The sequence below is a fragment of the Bubalus bubalis genome, chromosome 22 (assembly GCF_019923935.1).
Source record: "Bubalus bubalis isolate 160015118507 breed Murrah chromosome 22, NDDB_SH_1, whole genome shotgun sequence".
Taxonomy (NCBI): Eukaryota; Metazoa; Chordata; class Mammalia; order Artiodactyla; family Bovidae; genus Bubalus; species Bubalus bubalis.
This window is the reverse complement of record NC_059178.1, coordinates 51461096-51484074: the sequence shown is the minus strand read 5'-3', so window position 1 is coordinate 51484074 and position 22979 is coordinate 51461096. Positions and strand designations below refer to the sequence as shown.

General features: G+C 37.0%; 1 long non-coding RNA gene across 1 annotated transcript in view; it reads left to right on the top strand.

Annotated features, from left to right (window-relative positions):
- LOC123331183 overlaps positions 1 to 22979 on the top strand; it is an 89482-nt gene that overhangs the window by 49671 nt on the left and 16832 nt on the right. The window lies entirely within an intron of this gene.

Genomic DNA, 22979 nt, shown 5'->3' with positions numbered 1-22979 from the left:
ACTTAACTATGCATACAAAGTTGATTAATTTGGCTTCAAGGAGTAGAGGTTATTATTTGTTGTTGCTGTTTGTTGTTCAGTCACTAAGTCACATCTGGCTCTTTGTGACCCTATGGACTGCAGCACACCAGGCTTCCCTGTCCTTCACTGTCTCCTGGAGTTTGCTCAACCTCATGTCCATCGAGTCAATGATGCCATCCAATCATTTCATCCTCTGTTGCCTCCTTCACCTCCTGCCCTCAATCTTTCCCAGCATCAGGGTCTCTTCCAGTGAATCAGCTCTTTGCATCAGGAGGCCAAAATATTAAAGCTTCAGCATCAGCCCTTCCAATGAATATTCAGGGTTGACGTCCTTTAGGATTGACTGGTTTGATCTCCTTGCAGTCCAAAGGACTCTAAAGAGGTTACTATTAAAGGAATTTAAATATATATTTATAAGTAACCGAAGAAAAAATGGGAAAAAAAAGAAACAGTAACAGTGGGAAATCACCTAAGATATTAAATGTAGTCTGCCTCCTGAGGCTGAGTTTGAATGTTGTTCTCCAAGTCTCCGAGCTGATTAGAATTTACCTGCTCTGCATTTCAATTAATTCTTTTTCTAAAATAGTGACAAAACTTGTGAGAGTACTACAAAGCCTCTAATACTCTGAGAACTTTCCTTCTTTCTCAGTATCTGATCCTAAGCTGTTTTTACCCTCCAGGACTTCTTTCCACTTAGTGAGATTATGTTATTAACACACGACCCGCTGCACTTCTATTTGGGGAAAACATCTATTTTTAGGGTCTTTCTACTGGGATATTTTTAAATATTTTATGGCAAGGCTACCACAAGAGAAATTTATCTAGAAACAGTTTAGAGACCTGAAACTCTTGCCTAGTGCAATCTGTGAGAATGAAAAGAGAAAAGTACCTTAATAGGTGTTTGGCATATATTCAGAAAAACCATCCCAAACAGGCTTGGTTTTGTGTGAATCTAGAAATTTTCTGCGAAATGGCATTTTCTCCACTATCCATTACAAAGACACAAAAAGTAAAAGAAATATTTTCTTAGTTTTGAATATTATTAGTAACCTTGCCTTTCCTATTGCATTTGAGATTGTTGGAAGTATGTCGTTTCCTCATTGCTGAAATCAGTTTGCTGAACTGTGGACTGTTTACTTGAATATGAAGGATGCATCTTTCATGTTTTTCTGATTAGCGGTTAGTTTGCTGCAGATATTATAGATTTTTATTAAGCCAAGTGTGCTTAATTCATGCTGTGCTAAATGAAGTAGGTGGCGGCCATTCAATTTAGCCAATTAGCAGCAAGAGTCATTTAGGAAAACGCTGAAGGACCAAGGACTCCTCATTAAATTTTATTTATAACAAGGGCAGGAGAGGGAAAGATCATGATACACCCCACTGCATAAATTCCGAAGATCCAGAATGCTTTATATCTCATGCTCACATGTTGGCTTGTACAGGGAATATAGTGGGTTTAAATTAGTGTAAAATTATATGTGTTCTGAATTGAAATTAAGTTTATGTGTACATATTCTTTGGGGGTTATACATCCTCATAGGAGATTTAATTATTAATAGTATATTTGGCCAAATGTATTTGTCACTAAATAGTTAGTATTTAGTGATAATGGAAGTAATACATTCTCTTTAATCATTCATTTTGTATTCAGTCATTTAATAAAAATGTATGGAATAGTTAGTCTTTGTTAAGCCACAAAACAAATTAAAAAATATAAACACACACTGCCTAACTCCCAGAGATGCTAACAGTCCAGAGAGTTGTAGCACTGCAAGAAATTTGTAAGCAACTATTTCTTACACTAGGTTTCAAAAATGGCAAACATATAATTAGCATCTGGTAACAGAAGGAGATCATCCCTGGGTGTTCTTTGGAAGGAATGATGCTAAAGCTGAAACTCCAGTACTTTGGCCACCTCATGCGAAGAGTTGACTCATTGGAAAAGACCCTGATGCTGGGAGGGATTGGGGGCAGGAGGAGAAGGGGACGACAGAGGATGAGATGGCCTGATGGCATCACTGACTCGATGGACATGAGTCTGAGTGAACTCCGGGAGTTGGGGATGGACAGGGAGGCCTGGCGTGCTGCGATTCATGGGGTCGCAAAGAGTCAGACATGACTGAGAGACTGAACTGAACTGAACAGTTGTATGGCCAAAAATCATATTTAAATAGAATGATTTTAGTAAGTTGCCAGACTGGGAACAGACATATACTTTAGGGAAGAATTCATTCCATTTCCTATGTAGCTTTTGTGGAAGACTTAGAATGCTCCTCTTCATAACCTAACTCACTTCTCCCCAGGTGTGGGGTTGTAATTTAAGGAACTGATTAATTTGCTGATAGGAACTGGACTTGGGTTGCTCAGTTTTACCCTCTTTGGTGACAGTTGCCTAAAGAAAATTAATAAGCTTCTCTTCTCCACACTGACAGTTTCTGTAGAGTTCAAATGCTGCTCCATCATATTTTCAGCATTCTTACAACAAGGTGACTCACTTGTCTCTCAATTATTCCAGAAACCCAAGCAGGGAAAAGGTTGGGAGATTACTGAGTTTCCATCAAGTTCCCTAAAGACTGTCACTCATTGTGTCTAACACATCAGGTTTACTTCCTGGTCCCCTCTTCCCAGTGAGACCAGATTAATAAATTGGCTCTTGTTCAGCATTTGCAGACTGAGGCACATGTTAAAGAGCAGACTTCTATTCTCACGTCTCAAGAGAGAATAGCATTAATTGTCTCCAGTCCATGAATAAAATGGGCAATCTCACTCTGTACAGTTCTTTTCATCCCTTTTCTCCCTCCTGCAGCTGCTGATACTCTTTCTTATTCTTTAGGGCAAGCACCAAGAGTTGAATCCTGGTAAGTAAGTGAAAATTTGTTGTGCTTTCTGGTATTGTTGAAATTTCTCAAGACTAAACATTTCTGATGTAAGAGCTAACAAGATGAACCATAATCATTTTTTGTTGTTGTTGTTCTAATTTTATCTCATAGATACTATCCACATTTTAAAAAATGCTTTGCTGAGGTATGTGTTAAAAAAAATATTTTTAGGAAATCTTCAGTGAGTCAGTTCAGTCGCTCAGTCGCTTAGTCGTGTCTGACTTTTTATGACCCCATGGACTGCAGCATGCCAGGATTCCCTGTCCATCACCAACTCTGGGAGTTTACTCAAACTCATGTCCATTGAGTCGGTGATGCCATCCAATAATCTCATCCTCTGTCATTCCCTTTTCATGCCTTCAATCTTTCCTAGCATCAGGGTCTTTTCAAATGAGTCTGTTCTTTGCATCAGGTGGCCAAAGTATTGGAGTTTCAGCTTCAGCATCAGTCCTTCCAATGAACACCCAGGACTGATCTCCTTTAGGATGGACTGGTTGGATCTCCTTGCAGTCCAAGATACTCTCAAGAGTCTTCTCCAACACCACAGTTCAAAAGCATTGATTCTTCAGTGCTCAGCTTTCTTTATACTCCAACTCTCAATCCATGCATGACTACTGGAAAAAACATAGCCTTGACTAGACAGACCTTTGTTGGCAAAATAATGTCTCTGCTTTTTAATATGCTTTCTAGGTTGATCATAGCTTTTCTTCCAAGGAGCAAGCATCTTTTAATTCATGGCTGCAGTCACCATCTGCAGTGATTTTGGAGCCCAAAAATATAAAGTCTCCAATCATTTCCACTGTTTCCCCATCTATTTGCTATGAAGTCATGGGAATGGATACCATGATCTTACTTTTCTGAATGTTGAGTTTTAAGCCATCTTTTTCACTCTCCTCTTTCACTTTCATCAAGACGCTCTTTAGTTCTTCTTCACTTTCTCCCATAAGGGTGGTGCCATCTGCATATCTGAGATTATTGAAATTTCTCCCAGCAATCTTGATTCCAGCTTGTGCTTCATCCAGCCTGGCATTCTGCTTGATGTGCTCTGCATATAAGTTAAATAGGCAGGGTGACAAGATACAGCCTTGACGTACTCCTTTCCCTATTTGGAACTAGTCTGTTGTTCCATGTTCAGTTCTAACTGTTGCTTCCTGACCTGCATACAGATTTCTCAGGAAGCAGGTCAGGTGGATGTTATTCCTATCTCTTTAAGAATTTTTCACAGTTTATTGTGATCCACACAGTTAAAGGCTTTGGCATAGTCAATAAAGCAGAAGTAGATGTATTTCTGGAACTCTCCTGTTTTTTTGATGATCCAACAGATGTTGACAATTTGACCTCTGGTTTCTGCCTTTTCTAAATCCAGCTTAAACATCTGGAAGTTCATGGTTCATGTACTGCTGAAGCCTTTCTTAGGGAATTTTGAGCATTACTTTGCTAGTATGTGAGAGATGAGTGCAAGTGTGTGGCAGTTTGAACATTCTTTGGCATTGCCTTTCTTTGGGATTGGAATGAAAACTGACCTTTTCCTGTCCTGTGGCCACTGCTGAGTTTTCCAGATTTGCTGGCATATTGAGTGCAGCACTTTCTCATCATCATCTTTTAGGATTTGAAATAGCTCAACTGGAATTGTACTTGCATTGTTCATAGTGATGCTTCCTAAGGCCCACTTGATTTGGCATTCCAGGATGTCTGGCTCTTGGTGGGTGATCACACCACAGTGGTTATCTGGGTCATAAAGATCTTTTTTGTATAATTCTTCCATGTGTTCTTGGCACCTCTTCTTAATATCTTCTGCTTCTGTTAGATCCATACCATTTCTGTCCTTTATTGTACCCATCTTTGCATGAAATGTTCCTTTGGTATCTCTCATTTTCTTGGAGAGATCTCAAGTCTTTCCCATTCTATTGTTTTCCTCTATTTCTTTGCTTAAGTATACAATAAAGTGTTGTCAGTTATATGCACTACGCCCCACAGTAGATCTCCAGAACTTAATTATCCTGCAAAAGTGAAGCTTTGTACCCTTTATTATCACCTGCAAACGTCTGGGCACAGAGAGACTGTATACCACCGTCTCTAACACCACACACACTGTGTGTGTGTGCTCAGTCACGTTCAGCTCTTTGCACCCATGGCCTGTAGCACACCAGGTTCTTCTGACCATGGAATTTTTCAGGCAAGACTACTGGAGCAGGTTGCCATTTCCTCCTCCAGAGGCTCTTCCCAACCCGGGGACCAAACCCATGTCTCCTGCATCTCCACATTGCAGGCGTATTCTTTACCACTGAGCCACCTGTGATTAGCTTATAAACAATAGGAATGTATTTCTCACAGGTATGGAAGCTGGAAACCCTAGATCAAACTGCCAGCATGGTTGGATGAGGACCCTCTTCCATGACATAGGCTGCTTGTGTCCTCTCATGGAGGAAGGGACTATGGAAACCAGTGGGGTCTCATTTAAAAGAACATAACACCATGGATCCTATGAGTCTTCACCCTCATGACCTAAGCACTCTGCCATGGCCCCACTTCCTAATACCATCACATTGGGTATTAAATTTTCAATATGAATTTTGAGGGAACACAAACATTCAGATCAGAGCAACAGTGGACTCTATTATTCAAATTATCATAAAAATCTTTTTAAATTAACTATTTGGACCACAGTAATACAGTCTTCTCTATTCATTTGCATAGCACTTTGTAGTTTTTAACTTTAGGACAACCTTTACAATTATGTATGGTTTGATAGGAAATCAAGCTACAAAGAAGTTATTTGATCCAAGCCTACAGTGAATTCTGGTTTTGTGGTATTTTTTTCATAATATTGTACTAAGTTCTTTGTGTGTTTTTCAAATCTTAATTTTCTTTTGAAATATAAAATACAGTAATGTCATGAATTCTTCATGTTATTTATGAAATTTTTGCTATTTACAATATTCTTAAGGAATAGCTTTAAAGTCTCAGGCTATAATTCTGGATTGTAAAATTACAATTTCATGAACAGTAACAATTATAAAACAACAGCTATTCCAGTAAAATCATCACTAAAATTTCATTAAAATTGAAATTGGAGTCTTTACTCCAAATAACTTCTATGACTTTTTTTTTTTCCTTTGTATAAGTTGGGTTGTAAATACATAGAATCCAAAGTTTCTAGTAGTCTGATTAATAAAAACTGATGTGTTCTCTACCCTATGGAAGAAAGTATAAAATAACAAAAAAAAAAAAAAAGGAAAAAGTTCACATCCAGTAAGAAATATAAACTACTGAATAATTAATTCAGGAAATATTTAGGAAATATATACTATGCCAAATTCTATGCAGAGATTGGAGTCATAATGTTGAAAGAAAAACAAATTTATCTGGAAGAAATGTGCATTTTGTGAACTTACTAAAAAAAAAAGTCTAGCTTAGACCATCAAGTTACAAGAGACTTTTAAGGCATGATATTTAACCTGAGATCAGATAAATGTAAAATAGTGTTTTGTTCATTTAACTACTACAAATTGGGGAATAAACAGTTATTAGCAGGAGTACCATTTTTTGAACCAATATTTCAAAACAGAATTAAAGATGCTTGTGTTTTTTCCCCTTATAAGCCTTGAGTGACTGTATAAACTAGGCCTAGCATTGTATTTATGTTACTTTATTGGAGCTTTATTACTTTATTAATAATTTATTTATTATAATTCATGCATTGTAAAATGCGTGAATACATAAGTTCAAAATAATGCTGAGATTTAAAACATAAAAATTCAACATTTCTGTGGAATGTCCTCCTAACTCAACACTATTAATTTCTTCATCTTTCTTAGAAGCTGAGATCTTAGAAAAGTAGATACTATTCATAACAAATCAAAAATTACCAGACATTTTCAAATAAGCAGAATATTATAAGCAAATGAAAATTTAAAAGTGAACAACAAATATAGAAAATTAAAGATGTTCTTGTTTTCTTTTTAAAATCTGAAGATAAATTTAATGTAATCTTATTAATACAATAGATTATCATTTGCCTTTTACTTCAAGAGATTCTATTTGCAACTGGCCCAGATTCCACATTTGAGTCCTCAACGTCCTCCTTTTTTTTCCTTTAAATCAGGAGCTGTGTTGCCACTCAAGTTTTATAAACATAGCTGAAAACTTGCAGTAAATAATTTAGCTTCTAAATTAGGTGACATTCACTCACACAAGAAGTCTGTACTTAGCATCTATTATGTTCTAGGCACATTCTATACACTAGAGGGATAAACCATTCAACAAATAAAGTTATTTGTCTCCTATAGTTTACACTTTCATCAGATAATTCATTGTCTCTTTCATCTTGGTTGGCATATATTTTTTAAATTTTAGTTTGGAATTTTCCTGGTTCTTGGTGTGAAACTGTTGTTCAAATGAAACTTGATACTTCCAAATTAGGAGACTCAGGATCTTATTTCAATTTTTTTTTTTTTTTAGCTGACAAGTTCTGCCAAATACAGGGGCAAAGGGAGGTACAATACCAGTTTTCCCACCTGGGTTCCAATGACAACTAAAGGAGACGGCTGAGTGACAGTGGGCATTTCACAATATGGGCATTCCATATGGTGTCCATTAGCATGTTGCGGGGTGGGAATTATGGTCCAGTGATGGCAGAATTTCTAACTCCTTATTTGACCTTCCCTGACATAAACCAGGCAGATGTGTTTTTACATCTTCCTGAGGCTAGAAGTTGGTTCCCCATTTGGCCTTTGCTGGCCACCCAAATGGGGTGGGTTAGAGTCATAGTTCTCTTCTGTAGAACTTGTCTGAATTAGAGCAGTTATTGTCTAAAATTTTTCCGCCTTTGAAAGTATATTGTCCAAGCATCTGACTCTTTCTTCCTCATTTTTCTAGAGAGCAGGCTTTTACTGTTTGTGTTTTGGGGGCTGTGCACATTGGCATTTCTGAGTTGACAGTTCCTTCAGCTCTAAATCTGGAATATAAGGTGAAGAGAACCCGGGGAAAGCATCACCATATTTTTCCTGGGTTTAGGATGTCCTTAGCGGGCCTGCTGCTTTCTCTCATCTTTACAAGTCTTTTGTTTATTTTAGTTATAATGTATAACTAGATTTTAGTTCTGCTTTAGTATCAGGAAAAGGAAACATGTCTCCTCCTTAGAAGCACTGAATAGTCTCAACACATTTGCAGAGCCAAAATTTTTTCAGTGTATCACCTTGTGTGTGCGCTCTGAAAAAACGTTTTCCACTAACACTTATCTATGGATTCTAGAAAGATAGTACCAACCATCCTACATGCAGGGCAGCAAAGGAGACACGGACAGAAGGAACAGACTTTTGGACACAATGGGAAAAGAAAAGGTTGGGATGATTTGAGAGAATAGCTTTGAAACATATATATATTACCATATGTAAAATAGATGGCCAGTGGGAGTTTGATGTATGACACAGGGAGCCCAAAGCAGGTGCTCTGTGAATACCTGGCAGGATGGGCGGGGGAGGGAGGTGGGATGGGGGTTCAGGAGGGAGGGGACACATGTATGCCTGTGGCCGATTCATGTTGATGTAGGGCAGAGGCCATCACAATATTGGCAAAGTAATTATCCTCCAATTGAAATAAATAAGTAAGTTCAAAACAGAAAATAAAAAGCATTTTCAGATGAGAAGAAGGAAAGGAACTAAATAAGAAAAAAAAAATAGTAGCACTTCAAAAGCAATTTTATACATTTGAAAAATCTTCCACAGCACATATATTAGTTTCTGGTACCTGCAAGGTGGGATCAGTTGGGCAATTATGGAATAAATAAATTTTATTTAACAGGAGAATGAAATATGCGCAATTCCCAACAATTTTCTTCCCTCTAATATATAATTGCTTCACTGCTATAGACACACTTTGATATGTATGAAACACTCATGGAAATGTATTTTACATGGACAGTCATATTGCAGTTGATATTTTTGGTGTCAAATTGTTTTACTTTGTATGATTCATTTCAATTGTTGGAATAGCAGAAGACACTCAGTGAAAAATTGTGATAAATCCAATAAATATAGCCATTGTGACAAGATAGGTGTGTTTTTATCCTCCAAAATTGCTGTGATTTAGAAGAGATGTAATATTTTGAAAAAACAGTACAGTCATCTCCTAAGACAAATGAAATTCAAAACATAATAGCTTATGATATGAAAAGAACATCCCATATATTAATGATGATGCTCGCTGTTAACACATTTCTTCACTTCCCTTTTGCCACACCAAAAGCTTATTAGTGATATCATTATCATTATCATTTGTTGGTTTTCAATATTACCTTGTATGTTTTGCTTGAAAGGTGTTTTAACTCTTCAAAATTTGAAATTTAAGTGATTTACATGTACTCTTCTAGATTTTTGAGTATTTTTGCACAATTTTTAATAGATGTTATCCTAAATCTCTGTAACACTATTCATTTTGTAACCTAGGGCATGTTGTTTGAACTCTGGGTCTGTTACCCTTTTTGTAAATGGAGAAAATCAGAACTGAATCACACGTTTTGTTTCTGTTTTTTTGTCTGCATCTGTTATTTTATTCTAAAACTCGGCAAAAGAGAAAACTCAGTTATATCTGGAACAGTTATTTTCAAATTAACATGCTTAAGAAAATCTTATTTCAGTTTTCAGATTTTTCACTATATAATTGGTCTCAAGATGGCTTCCTTAACATTTCCAGATAAATAACATTGCAATTTGGTTTCCCTACATCACTCTTGACTATTCAGTTGCTTTCTGTATTTTGTAGTAGCAAACTATACTATCCTTTCTTTCTTGTTTTCTCATTAACCTAAGGTGATTTTAGAACACAAAGCAAAGTATACCATGTGAGTTTTAACAAAGGTACATACTTAGTGATGTCAACTACAAAAAAATATTAAGACAGAATATTTTACCACTCTAAATATTTCCTCTAAATTTGTTTTTTCCCCTAGATTTTTTGAGGAATGTTTTATATTACCATGTGTTTTAGAATAAAATTGTCAGACTCTATAAAAGCAAATAAAAGAGTAGGTTATCTATACAGATTTCCCTGAAATTATAGATCAAGGTAAAGACAGATGACAGCTTAATACAGTCAAATCTATGTGCATGGTATATATCTGTTTATTTAGATGAGGAGTTGTCAGGGACTTCCCTGGAAGTCCAGTGATTAAGAATCTGTATTTCCAACACAGGGAATACAGATTCTATCCCTGGTCAGGGAGCTAAGATCCCATATACCCACATGGTGTGACCAGAAATAAATAAAATAAATGAGGAGTTAGAAAACTTTTTCTATAAAAGATAAGATATTAAATATTCAGCATTTGGGGGACACATATTGTCTCCGTCACAGGAATATATGAGTGTGTCACATATGCATGACAGAGACTATACGTTTAGTCACTCAATTGTGTCCAACTTTTTGCAACCACGTGAACTACAGCACGCCGGGCCTCCCTATCCATCACCAACTCCCGGAGCTTACTCAAACTCATATCCATTGAGGCGGTGATGCCATCCAACCATCTCATCCTCTGTCATCCCCTTCTCCTCCTGCCCCCAATCCTTCCCAGCAACAGGGTCTTTTCAAATGAGTCAGTTCTCCACATCAGGTGACCAAAGTATTGGAGTTTCAGCTTCAACATCAGTCCTTCCAATGAACACCCAGGACTGATCTCCTTTAGGATGGACTGGTTGGATCCCCTTGCAGTCCAAAGGACTCTCAAGAATCTTCTCTAACACCACAGTTCAAAAGCATCAATTCTTCAGCACTCAACTTTCTTTATAGTCCAAGTCTCACATCCATACATGACCCCTGGAAAAACCATAGCCTTGACTAGACGGACCTTTGTTGGCAAAGTAATGTCTCTGCTTTTTAATATGCTGTCTAGGTTGGTCATAACTTTCCTTCCAAGGAGTAAGCGTCTTTTAATTTCATGGCTGCAGTCACCATCTGCAGTGATTTTTGGAGCCCAAAAAATAAAGTCAGCCACTATTTCCACTCTTTCTCCATCAATTTGCCATGAAGTGATGGGACCAGATGCCATAATCTTTGTTTTCTGAATGTTGAGCTTTAAGCCAACTCTTACTCTCCTCTTTCACTTTCAGCAAGAGGCTTTTTAATTCCTCTTCACTTTCTGCCATAGGGTGGTGTCATCTGCATATCTGAGGTTATTGATATTTCTCCTAGCAATCTTGATTTCAGAGACTATATGTATATCTTAAAAATATTTTTTAAAGTGTTAACTTTTGGACCATACACAAACAGGCAATGGACCAGACTGACTGCAATTATTATTTTTCAACCCTTGATTTGAAGCATTTTAAGTTACACTTTACAAGATCTGTAAAAGCAGATACATTGTTTTGCCGACAAAGGTCCATCTCGTCAAAACTATGATTTTTCCAGTATTCATGTATGGATTGAGAGTTGGACCATAAAGAAAGCTGAGCACGAAAGAATTGATGCTTTTGAACTGTGTTGGAGAAGATTCTTGACAGTCCCTTGGACTTCAAGGATATCAAACCAGTCAATCCTAAAGTAAATCAGTCCTGAATAGTCATTAGAAGGACTCATGTTGAAGCTCCAATACTTTGGCCACCAGTTATGAAGACCTGACTCACTGGAAAAGATCCTGATGCTAATACAATTATGTAAAGTTTAAAATAAAATAAAATTAAAAAAAAAAAAAGACCCTGATGCTGGAAAAATTGAAAGTGGGAGAAGGGGACAACAGAGAATGAGATCATTAGGTGGCATTACTGACTCAATGGACATAAGTTTGAGTAAGCTCTGAGAGTTGGTTATGGACAGGGAAGCCTGGCGTGCTGCAGTTCATGGGGTCACAAAGAGTTGGACATGACTGAGCAACTGAACTGAATATTTGTACGTTTCAGGAAAAAAGATCTTGCAAATACTTGACAAACATATTTCTAAAATTTCAATCTTGACATTATTACTAAAGGCATTGTTTTTCATTTTGTTTTTCCAGTTTTTGTTGCTGGTAAATACAGTAATCATTATACTGATCTTCTTTTCCATGCCTTGCTCAATCACTAATTTATAAACTTTTGTGAGTTTCCATGGTTTATCTGAGTACAAAATTAAGTTTTCTATGAATAGTGGCAATTTTAATTCTACCTGTGTGCCTTTTATTTCTTACCACGTTGATCACCATTTGTTATACCAGCAGTATTTTTTTCATGGCTTTTGAGTGTAATCAGGTGAGTATGTGATCTTTTTTCATGGTGAGTTATGTAGACAGGTCCTTGCTTTGCTGTGATAAGACTATTTTAGTCTTGATTCATATAGAGATGGGTTTGGCCCTTAAGTTCCAACAGTTCTTTTTTTTTTTTTTTTCTGTTGATCTCAAAAAAATGAGTTAGTAAATGTTCTTAACTGCCTTTGTTTTCTGAAAGAGTACATCTTTCTTTCCCCATAGATGTTAACTGCAATTAATCATTAGTGGCATTTGGGCCTTGGATTTTTAAGATTTGTGGTTACAAAATATAGTTTTAAATGTACATAGAGAACTGTCTGATCTTCACTTTATTCTTTAAATTTATTTTCCAACTTATGTTTTTACAGAAAATGCCTCATCAGCTGGGTTGTCTTGCCATTAGTATAATGTTGTTCTTGACAGTTCTTTATTAAGCGCTTAAGAAAATCTTGTGATTTCCTCTGTCATTCCTGGTATTTGTAATTTATGTTATTTTCCTAGACTATAGTTTACTTAGGGGTGCTTCAACTCCATTCATCTTTTTAAAGGATAAATGTTTAGATTTCCTGATGTTACCACTGTTGTCTCTTTTAAAATATTATTGTTTGTACTATTTTTATTTACTCTCTATGTACACTGCATTTAATGTACTCTACATTTTTCTTTAAATACTTAAGATGGTACTTTAATTTTAGATATTTCTTTTTAAGTAGGAACACATGTACACCCATGGTGGATTCACGTTGATGTATGGCAAAACCAATACAATATTGTAAAGTAATTATCCTCCAATTAAAATAAATAAATTTATATTAAAAAAAATAGTAACAAAAAAAAATGCCATCGTATGACAGTGACTCCCCCCAAAAAATAAAATACGCTTTTAAAGCTACAAACACTGTACACAGACTATTTTAATGTATCTCAAGCATTTATGTTCCATGTTTTTATTATCATTCAGTTTGAAATATTTTCATTTTCCTGTCTTCTATTTGAATTACTAGGTTATTTTAATTATTTAGCTTATTTTTTTAATTTAAGGGGATTTTCTAAATTTGTTATCAATAATTTTTTTCAAAAAGTTTTATTGAAGTATAGTTGGTTTACATTGTGATACTAGTTTTAAGCATATAACAATATTTTTATAGATAATATGCCATTTAAAGTTACTGGGAAATAAGTGATTTAAAATTTTTTTTAATATATTATCTCCATATTTTGAAGTTTATTGAGATACTTCCAGTCCTGTGGCCACTGTTGAGTTTTCCAAATCACTGCAGATGGTGACTGCAGCCATGAAATTAAAAGACGCTTGCTTCTTGGAAATAAAGTTATGACCAACCTAGACAGCATATTAAAAAGCAGAGATATTACTTTGCCAACTAAGGTATATCTAGTCAAGGCCATGGTTTTTCCAGTAGTCATGTATGGAGTCATGTATGGATGTGAGAGTTGGACTATAAAGAAAGCTGAGTGAAGAAGAACTGATGCTCTTGAACTGTGGTGTTGGAGCTTCTCAAGAGAGTCCCTTGGACTGCAAGGAGATCCAACCTGTCCATCCTAAAGGAGATCAGTCCTGGGTGTTCATTGGAAGGACTGATGTTGAAGCTGAAACTCCAATACTTTGGCCACCTGATGCAGAGAGCTGACTCATTTGAAAAGACCCTGATGCTGGGAAAGATTGAGAGCAGGAGGAGAAGGGGACAACAGAGGATGAGATGCTTGGATGGGATCACCGACACAATGGACATGGGTTTGGGTAGGCTGCGGGTGTTGGTGATGGACAAGGAGGCCTGGCGTGCTGCAGTCCATGGGGTCGCAAAGAGTCGGACATGACTGAGAGATTCAACTGAACTGAGATTCTTCATGACATTGTAGGGAATGGTTTATGTCCAATTAAGAAAATGTGTACTCGGCAGTTGCTGGTATAGTCTTCTCAACATTTGAGTTAGGTTTAGTTAGTTGATAACCTTTTCAATATCCTATGTTTATTAATTTTTCTACTGACCCTATCAGTTGCTCAGAGAAGTGTTAAACACACAAAGCTGAATGATTTAGCTCTTAAATCTACCTACTTTTGTTCTGTTGATGACAAACACTATTGGCATTTACAAATAGAATTATTGTGTCTTAATGAATTAATCCCTTTCTATTATAACATGTCCCCTTTTACCAGTTAATACTCCTTCTCTTGAATCCACTTTCCATGTTACTAAGCCACATCTGATTTTTGACGTTTAGTGCTTGCATGTTATTTCTTTCTCCTGTATTTTTTCAGGTCTTTATATGGTGTTTAATATGTATAAACACCATATTATTATATCTTCTTTTCCTATATTTTAACAAGTACTGCTTTAAAATGAAAGGTTTAGTTAATTTACCTTAATAGAATACGATGTGGATTATAGTTTTGGTCCTTTGGAGCTTTATGTTTATTATTTTTAGTATCACATGCTTCTGTGTACTGTCTGCTTTTCCTCACAGTCCTCTTTTGGAAGGTACAGATATACAAGGGTTAGGGTTGTCATGTCACAGAAGCAGGAAATGCAAGTAGGTAAATTAAAAGTCCAACAGAAAAATTTGTGAGTTGAGAAAATCCTGGTAACCTGAAAATTACTGGAAATCCTGGGGAGTTGATCAATCAACATTTTTCTTTCCTTTCCCCCTAAATGAGGCTTATGTCTTAGCCTCATTCTATTATCCACTGCCTGACCCCCCCCCCCCTCACTCCACTGGAATGAAGAATGAAAATATTTTGTCTCCGCCACTGTTTTTTGACAGCCAGTGATTTCCAAAATTGTCCCTAAATTGACAGATTTCTCAACTCTATGCTGTTGGGAAGTCAAGGAATTCAGAAAAAAGTCCCATTACTTTTTGGTTTTGTTGCTGGAATAGAGAAATACATTGTTGTATTTCCCTGCAATAGCACTTGATATTTGACTTGAGAGTATATATGGATCTTGCAACAGGAAAAAAAAGTGCAGATGAATAGGAGCCTAGTGAGTTTTATGTCCACTAGAAGTAGTAAGTATAGTCCATGAGAACTTGAACTTAAGTCATTAATTAATCCACACTAGGTGATTCCAGACACTAGAAGCTGAACAGGGATCACTGTCCTTTGAATTTACAGTTGTTTACAGAGCATGGTTAGATGGTCTCACTGACTCAGTGGACATGAATTTGAGCAGAGTCTGGGAGATAGTGAAGAGCAGGGGAGCTTCGTGTGCTGCAGTTCGTGGGGTCTCAAAGATTTGGACATGACTTAGCGACTGATCAACAACAACAGATGAAGCATGGTCCTTCCAGCACCCATTGGTTAGCTGAGATACACAAAGAGATTCTGCTTCAGAGGGATCCACAGGACAGAGATTATCAGTGCTATTTAACAATCAAAATATCTGGGAAAAAAATGAATAGGGCAACAGTTTTGTAAGCAGATGACAGAATTTGAATGAGTCACTTAAACAGGCAGAAGGGGCAGAAGCCAAAACAAAACGCCAGAGTACAAAGTCAACTTTGGAGAACTCCCAAGTAGAGAGAAGCAAGACGACCATTCAAACAGACACATTAGAAGGCTATTTTGGATGAGTGTGTAACTCTTAACACAGTCACTGTCTTATGTGTATGACTGTGTGTGATGCGTTGCCAAGCCAGCTCTGATGAAAGAACTAGGGAGAGAATGTACAGATATGAGTTGACACTGCAATAAATAGCATTAAAGTATTTCCTTGTTATACTTGCTACACAAATTTGTTGCACATAATTAAATTATACTAGGCCATCGTGAATTGATTCCAAAAACTTACATGGTGCCAAGAATTGATTAAGGACTTTTGGTGTGAAGCTAAGCTGGAAGCAGTTAAAAGCATGGACGTTTTTCCATGCTTTTGTTATTGGACTTAGAGGAAAATCTGAAATCTGTGAATAGAAAGGGACAGTAAACAAAAGTGTTTGTTGTTTTCCGTAGGATAACTCTCCTAATGCCTTTAGCCCTGGGCACTGAAGATTTATTGGCAGATCTAAGAGAAGTAGCAAAAATTTCAGCACCTTCAGAAATGAAACCAAAGTATCAATGAGGCAAACAATTTAGTGTGTATATTTTACATTTTATTCAAAGCTTTTTGTTTGTGTTCCCCATCTATGTTTTCAATCCTTTTTTTTTTTTCTGTCTTTGCTTTTATTTCTTTCTTCTTTATTTTTCAAGTGAAACTTGAGATAGGTTGGAAATATGCAGAGATACAGATAGATACTCCAAAGGATGGAGGGGTGGGGCTGTGAGCATAATCCACACTCTTATCATTCACGCCTGGTGTGAGTCTGTAAGATATTCAGTGGGCTCTTTGAGACACAATTTGAGAACATTGCATTTGAAGACTGTTATAACTGTAATCCAGGCTTAGGTGTCTAACATCCTGGGGAATGTCCCATGTACCTTCTCCTTTTACTGGCTGGCATATTCTGTATGTCCACGATAGGACTTGGATGCTTATTACACACATAATTGTTTGCTTCTGAAGCAGTGGGTATAAAGATTCTGAGATCAAAGGAGTGTTCTGAATTGGATACATATATTTGAGAGTCTCCAGAATATAGAAAGAGTTTAATGCCAGAAATCTGAAGGGAACACACGGGCAGTAAATGTGAACAGAAAAGAGAAATGGCCCAATGTCATCTATGGTTCCCTGTCGTATTCAGAATTGGAGGCAGTGAAGAGCATTTAGAAAGGGAGTTCACTAGTGGATAAGGAAATGGTAGGAGAACCAGATCAAAGTGGTGTCATAAAGTTAGTGTTTTAAAGACAAACTAGTTGTGAAATGCTTTTAATCAAGTAACATAATCATTCATAAACTTGAGAAGGCTAATTTTAGCTGGATAGTGTGGGCAGAACTGATGGGAAGGAGTTTGAGAAATGAGAGGAAATAATTTAAAACAGTCAGAAAGGATTTAAGAAATTTTGATGTAAGAGAAATATATGGGGATAGTTTGACAGTAATTAAAAAAAAAAAAACCTATTCTAACTGACATGGAAAGCCATATTCATTTCAGTTTTAATATTTTGGACATAACAGTTTTGTCTTCAAGCTTCAGCCAGTGAAGTGATTGTAGTGTTAGAAGCTTCAAACCAAGCAACTAGAGAAATAAACCCTAAGAGAAGGCAGCAAAGGACATTTTGAAAATTCTACCACAAGTTTTTAGGAGACACTGTGTATATGTCTATTCTCAAAAGATATGTTTTCAATATTTCTCATTTTGATAAGTACACTGTTATTTAACTGCCTTGACAAGTGTATAAAGCACACATTTCTTATTTTGAATTTAAATGATCAAGACATCAATGTTTTTGTAAAGCAGGTTTATGTTCATCCTAATGCAATCTTAATATTTATAGAAGTACCAGATATTGAAAACTTTTTGAGTTGACCAATGATACAGTTTCAGTTCAGTTCAGTTCAGTTGCTCAGTCATGTCTGACTCTTTGCGACCCCATAAATTGCAGCATGCCAGGCCTCCCTGTCCATCTCAACTCCCGGAGTCTACTCAAACTCACATCCATCGAGTTGGTGATGCCATCCAGCCATCTCATCCTCTGTCATCCCCTTACCCACCTGCCCCCAATCCGTCCCAGCATCAGGGTCTTTTCCAATGAGTCAACTTTTCACATGAGGTGGCCAAAGTACTGAAGTTTCAGCTTTAGCATCGTTTTTTCCAAAGAACACCTGGGACTGATCTCCTTTAGAATGGACTGGTTGGATTTTCTTGCAGTCTAAGGGACTCCCAAGAGTCTTCTCCAACACCACAGTTCAAAAGCATCAATTCCTCAGCGCTCAGCTTTCTTCACAGTTCAACTCTCACATCCATACATGACCACTGGAAAAACCATAGCCTTGACTAGCTGGACCTTTGCTGGCAAAGTAATGTCTCTGCTTTTGAATATGCTATCTAGGTTGGTCATAACTTTTCTTCCAAGGAGTAAGCATCTTTTAATTTCTTGGGTGCAGTCGCCATCTGCAGTGATTTTGGAGCCCCAAAAAAATAAAGTCTGACACTGTTTCCCATCTATTTCCCATGAAGTGATGGGACCAGATGCCATGATCTTCGTTTTCTGAATGTTGAGCTTCAAGGCAATTTTTTCACTCTCCTCTTTCACTTTTATCAAGAGGCTTTTTAGTTCCTCTTCACTTTCTGTCATAAGGGTGGTGTCATCTGCATATCTGAGGTTATTGATATTTCTCCCAGCAATCTTGATTCCAGCTTGTGCTTCTTCCAGTGTTTCTCATGATGTACTCTGCATATACGTTAATTAACCAGGGTGACAATATACAGCCTTGACATACTCCTTTTCCTATTTGGAACCAGTCTGTTGTTCCATGTCCAGTTCTAACTGTTGCTTCCTGACCTGCATACAGGTTTATCAAGAGGCAGGTCAGGTGGTCTGGTATTCCCATCTCTTTCAGAATTTTCCACAGTTTATTGTGATCCAGACAGTCAAAGGCTTTGGCATAGTCAATAAAGCAGAAATAGATGTTTTTCTGGAATTCTCTTGCTTTTTTGATGATCCAGCGGATGTTGGCAATTTGATCTCTGGTTCCTCTGCCTTTTCAAAACCAGCTTGAACATCTGGAAGTTCATGTTTCACGTATTGCTGAAGCTTGGTTTGGAGAATTTTGAGCATTACTTTAGTAGCATGTGAGATGAGTGCAATTGTGTGGTAGTTTGAGCATTCTTTGGCATTGCCTTTCTTTGGGATTGGAATGAAAACTGACCTTTTCCAGGCCTGTGGCCACTGCTGTGTTTTCCAAATTTGCTGGCATATTGAGTGTAGCACTTTCATAGTATCATCTTTCAGGATTTGAAATAGCTCAACTGGAATTCCATCACCTTCACTAGCTTTGTTCGTAGTGATGCTTTCTAAGGCCCACTTGACTTCACATTCCAGGATGTCTGGCTCTAGATGAGTGATCACACCATTGTGATTATCTAGGTCATGAAGATCTTTTTTGTACTGTTCTTCTGTGTATTCTTGCCATTTCTTCTTAATATCTTCTGCTTCTGTTAGGTCCATACCATTTCTGTCCTTTATCATGAACTCCTTATTGACAAATTCAGACTTAAATTGACAAAAGTAGGGAAAACCACTAGACCATTCAGATATGACCTAAATCAAATCCCTTATGATTATACAGTGGAAGTGATAAATAGATTTTAGGGCCTAGATCTGATAGATAGAGTGCTTGATGAACTATGGACTGAGGTTCATGACATTGTACAGGAGACAGGGATCAAAACCATCCCCATGGGAAAGAAATGCAAAAAAGCAAAATGGCTGTCTGGGGAGGCCTTACAAATAGCTGTGAAAAGAAGAGAAGGAAGGTAAAGTCGCTCAGTCATGTCCGACTCTCTGCGACCCCATGGACTGTAGCCTACCAGGCTTCTCCGTCCATGGGATTCTCCAGGCAAGAATACTGGAGTGGTTTAGCCTTTCCTTCTCCAGGGGATCTTCCTGACCCAGGGATTAAATCCAGGTCTCCCGCATTGGAGGCAGACTCTTTAACCTCTGAGCCACCAGGGAAGCGAAAAGCAAAGGAAAAAAGGAAAGATATAAGCGTCTGAATGCAGAGTTCCAAAGAATATCAAGAAGAGATAAGAAAGCCTTCCTCAGCAATCAGTGCAATGAAATAGAGGAAAACAACACAATGGGAAAGACTAGAGATCTCTTCAAGAAAATGAGAGATACCAAGGGAACATTTCATGCAAAGATGGGCTTGATAAAGGACAGAAATGGTATGATATAGTTTACTCTCTCCCAAATGTCCATTTTGTAAACTAACTCTAGAGTTGACATAATTACTGTGGATTTCCCGAAACACTCTTATGTTATATGCCTATAGGATACATGTCCTCTTCTCTATGTAACTAGCAGATAGATTATCTTATCAGTTAAGAATAGGAAGTGTAATCAATGTAGAAGAATGTCACTATTTATATTGTTTTTCCAGAATGGTGGAATCTTTATTTTTCCAGAATTTTTTTTTTTTTAAATACAAAGTTTGAAGGAAAATACTAACACCAGGGATAACAGTTGAGCCACCTCCACAACAAATTGATGCAAAGTTTACCAATGATAAGGGAACAGTTTCTCCTTACATCATGGAAGGCCTGTAAGCCAGGTGTCCAACTAAGTTTCATGGTTTTAGTGGTTGAAAGAGATGTCTTCTTCCTGTCTGAGAGATACATCTTATTCATATAAATGGTATTATTTGAATGAATGCATGCTCTAATTCTGTCAAATTCTGTTGTATTTCTGAGATAGTCTTTGAATTATAAATAACCTTAATTAAAAATATTGATTAGCTACAAGGATAAAAATTACTTATATATGACATCTTTTGTCTATAATGTCCTACTATTTAGCTTAGGACAGAATACATGTATTAAAATTTTAAAATGGTAAATAATTTCATAAAATTAAGAAAAGCAGATATATGAAACAACTACCCAAGGTGTCAGTTCAGAGTGTGTTCATCTCAGATGATGTGAGAAGCGTGGCCAAAGGCATATGTCATGTCATGTAAGATGCACACATTTCTCTTGATAGCTTCCGATTTTTCTTGCCAGATTCTTTGTTCTTTTGGGAGAGAGTAGATCAGGACAGCAAGACATATAGGCTGATACAACATCAGGAACAAAAATACATGTTTTGCCTTTAGCAATTCAGTGACTCTTTAGTCAGCTGAAATGGAAGTTCTGGAAATCATTTTGTGGTTATCCACAGCTAGGCTAGCTACAACTTGTTAAAAACAATGTTTGTTGACACCAAGATATTTGAACAAAACTGTTTAAAAACATGTTCTGTTTCTCCACTGCCCTTTGTATTTTCTGTTAGTAATTCCTACTTCCTTCCTCTTTTTCATTCATTAAAAATCAAGTTTATATCCTTAGAGAAATTCTGTGACAATCTGATGAGAAATACATATTTTTAGTGCTATGATTTCTTAAAATAGACACATTTGAAGACATTTTACTGCTCAAAATAATTTTTTTAACTGCATCTAAGTTAGACAGAGTGCTGTATCTAATATGCGTATGCCAGAGTTGAATTGAAAACACCTTAAACTCTCAAATTCGGAACTGAGCTTCAGTGTTGTTTCCCCTGTTTAAAATGCTGAAATAAAGTCAAAAATAAAAGTTTAAAAATATACAAAGACATGGTAGGGAGAGTCTGAACAACTAAAAAACCAGGGTTTTTGACTCCTAGTCCTTTGTCTGTCTTTGTAAACAGAATGAAGCATAAGGCCTGGACCACTCTTCCCTCCATGTGCAAAATCTAAAATAGGCAAAAGTCACATGCACTATTTTATTTTCTTAGAACTTTACTCAGTACAAGCCAACTTTCAGGAAATCAATGCTGTAACATGGTATATGTCGCTACGATTGAATTGTGTGCCAGTCTCCTAGGACTGTTTGAATATCACTTCATGTCTAATTTGGGGATAAAATATTTCATTGGCTTGGAACAGTATTTTGATTGCTGTTGTTGCTGTTGTTCAGTCGCTTGATCATGTCTGACTCTGAGACCTCATGAACTGTAGCATGCCAGGCTTCCCTGTCCATCACAATCTCCCAGAGCTTGCTCAAACTCATGTCCATTGAGTCCATGATGCCATCCAACAATCTTGTCCTCTGTCATCCCCTTCTCCTCCTGTCTTCAATCTTTCCCAGCATCAGGGTATTTTCTAATGAGTCAGGTCTTTGCATCAGATGGCCAAAGTATTGGAGATTTATCTTCAGCATCAGTCCTTCTATTGAATATTCAGGATTGATTTCTTTTTAGGATCAACTGGTTAGATCTCCTTGCAGTCCAAGGGACTCTGAAGAATCTTCTCCAACCACAGTTTAAAAGTATCAGTTCTTCAGCCTTCAGTCTTCTTTATGGTCCAACTCTCACATCCATACATGACCACTGGAAAAACCATAGCTTTGACTAGATGGACTTCTGTTGGCAAAATACTGTCTCTACTTTTTAATATGGTATCTAGGTTGGTCATAACTTTTCTTCCAATGAGAAACCATCTTTTAATTTCATGGCTGCAGTCACCATCTGCAGTGATTTTGGAGCCCAAGTAAATAAAAATCTGTCACTGTTTCCATTGTTTCCCCATCTATTTGCAATGAAGTGATGGGACCGGATGCCATGACCTTCGTTTTATGAATGTTGAGTTTTAAACCAGCTTTTTCACTCTCCTCTTTCACCTTCATCAAGGGGCTCTATAGTTCCTTTTCACTTTCTTCCATAAGGGTGGTGTCATCTGCATATGTGAGGTTATTGATATTTCTCCCTGCAATCTTGTTTCCACTTTGTGCTTCATCCAGTCTTACATTTTGCTTGATGTACTCTGCATATAAGTTAAATAAACAGGGTGACAATATACAGCCTTGATGTACTCCTTTCCCAATTTTGAACCAGTTCATTGCTCCATGTCCAGTTCTAACTGTTGCTTCTTGACCTGTATACAGGTTTTGTAGGAGGCATGTAAGGTGGTCTGGTGTTCCCATCTCTTTAAGAATTTTCCAGTTTTTTGTGATCCACATAGTCAAAGGCTTTGGCGTAGTCAATGAAGAAGAAATTTCTCTGGAATTCTCTTTTTGATTAAGTGCAATTATTCAATTAAAAGAACACTTAGTGGGAGACTAATGAAAAATAGAGTTCTGGGGAGAGTTGAGGATTCAGCAAGAGGAACATACAGCATAGTGGGGATCATAGTTCTTTTTATTTATCCTCAATTTTTATCAGAAAAACTTGGGTAGCCCATAACTGTACATTCCCATGTCATTTCAGTTCAGTCTCTCAGTCATGTCTG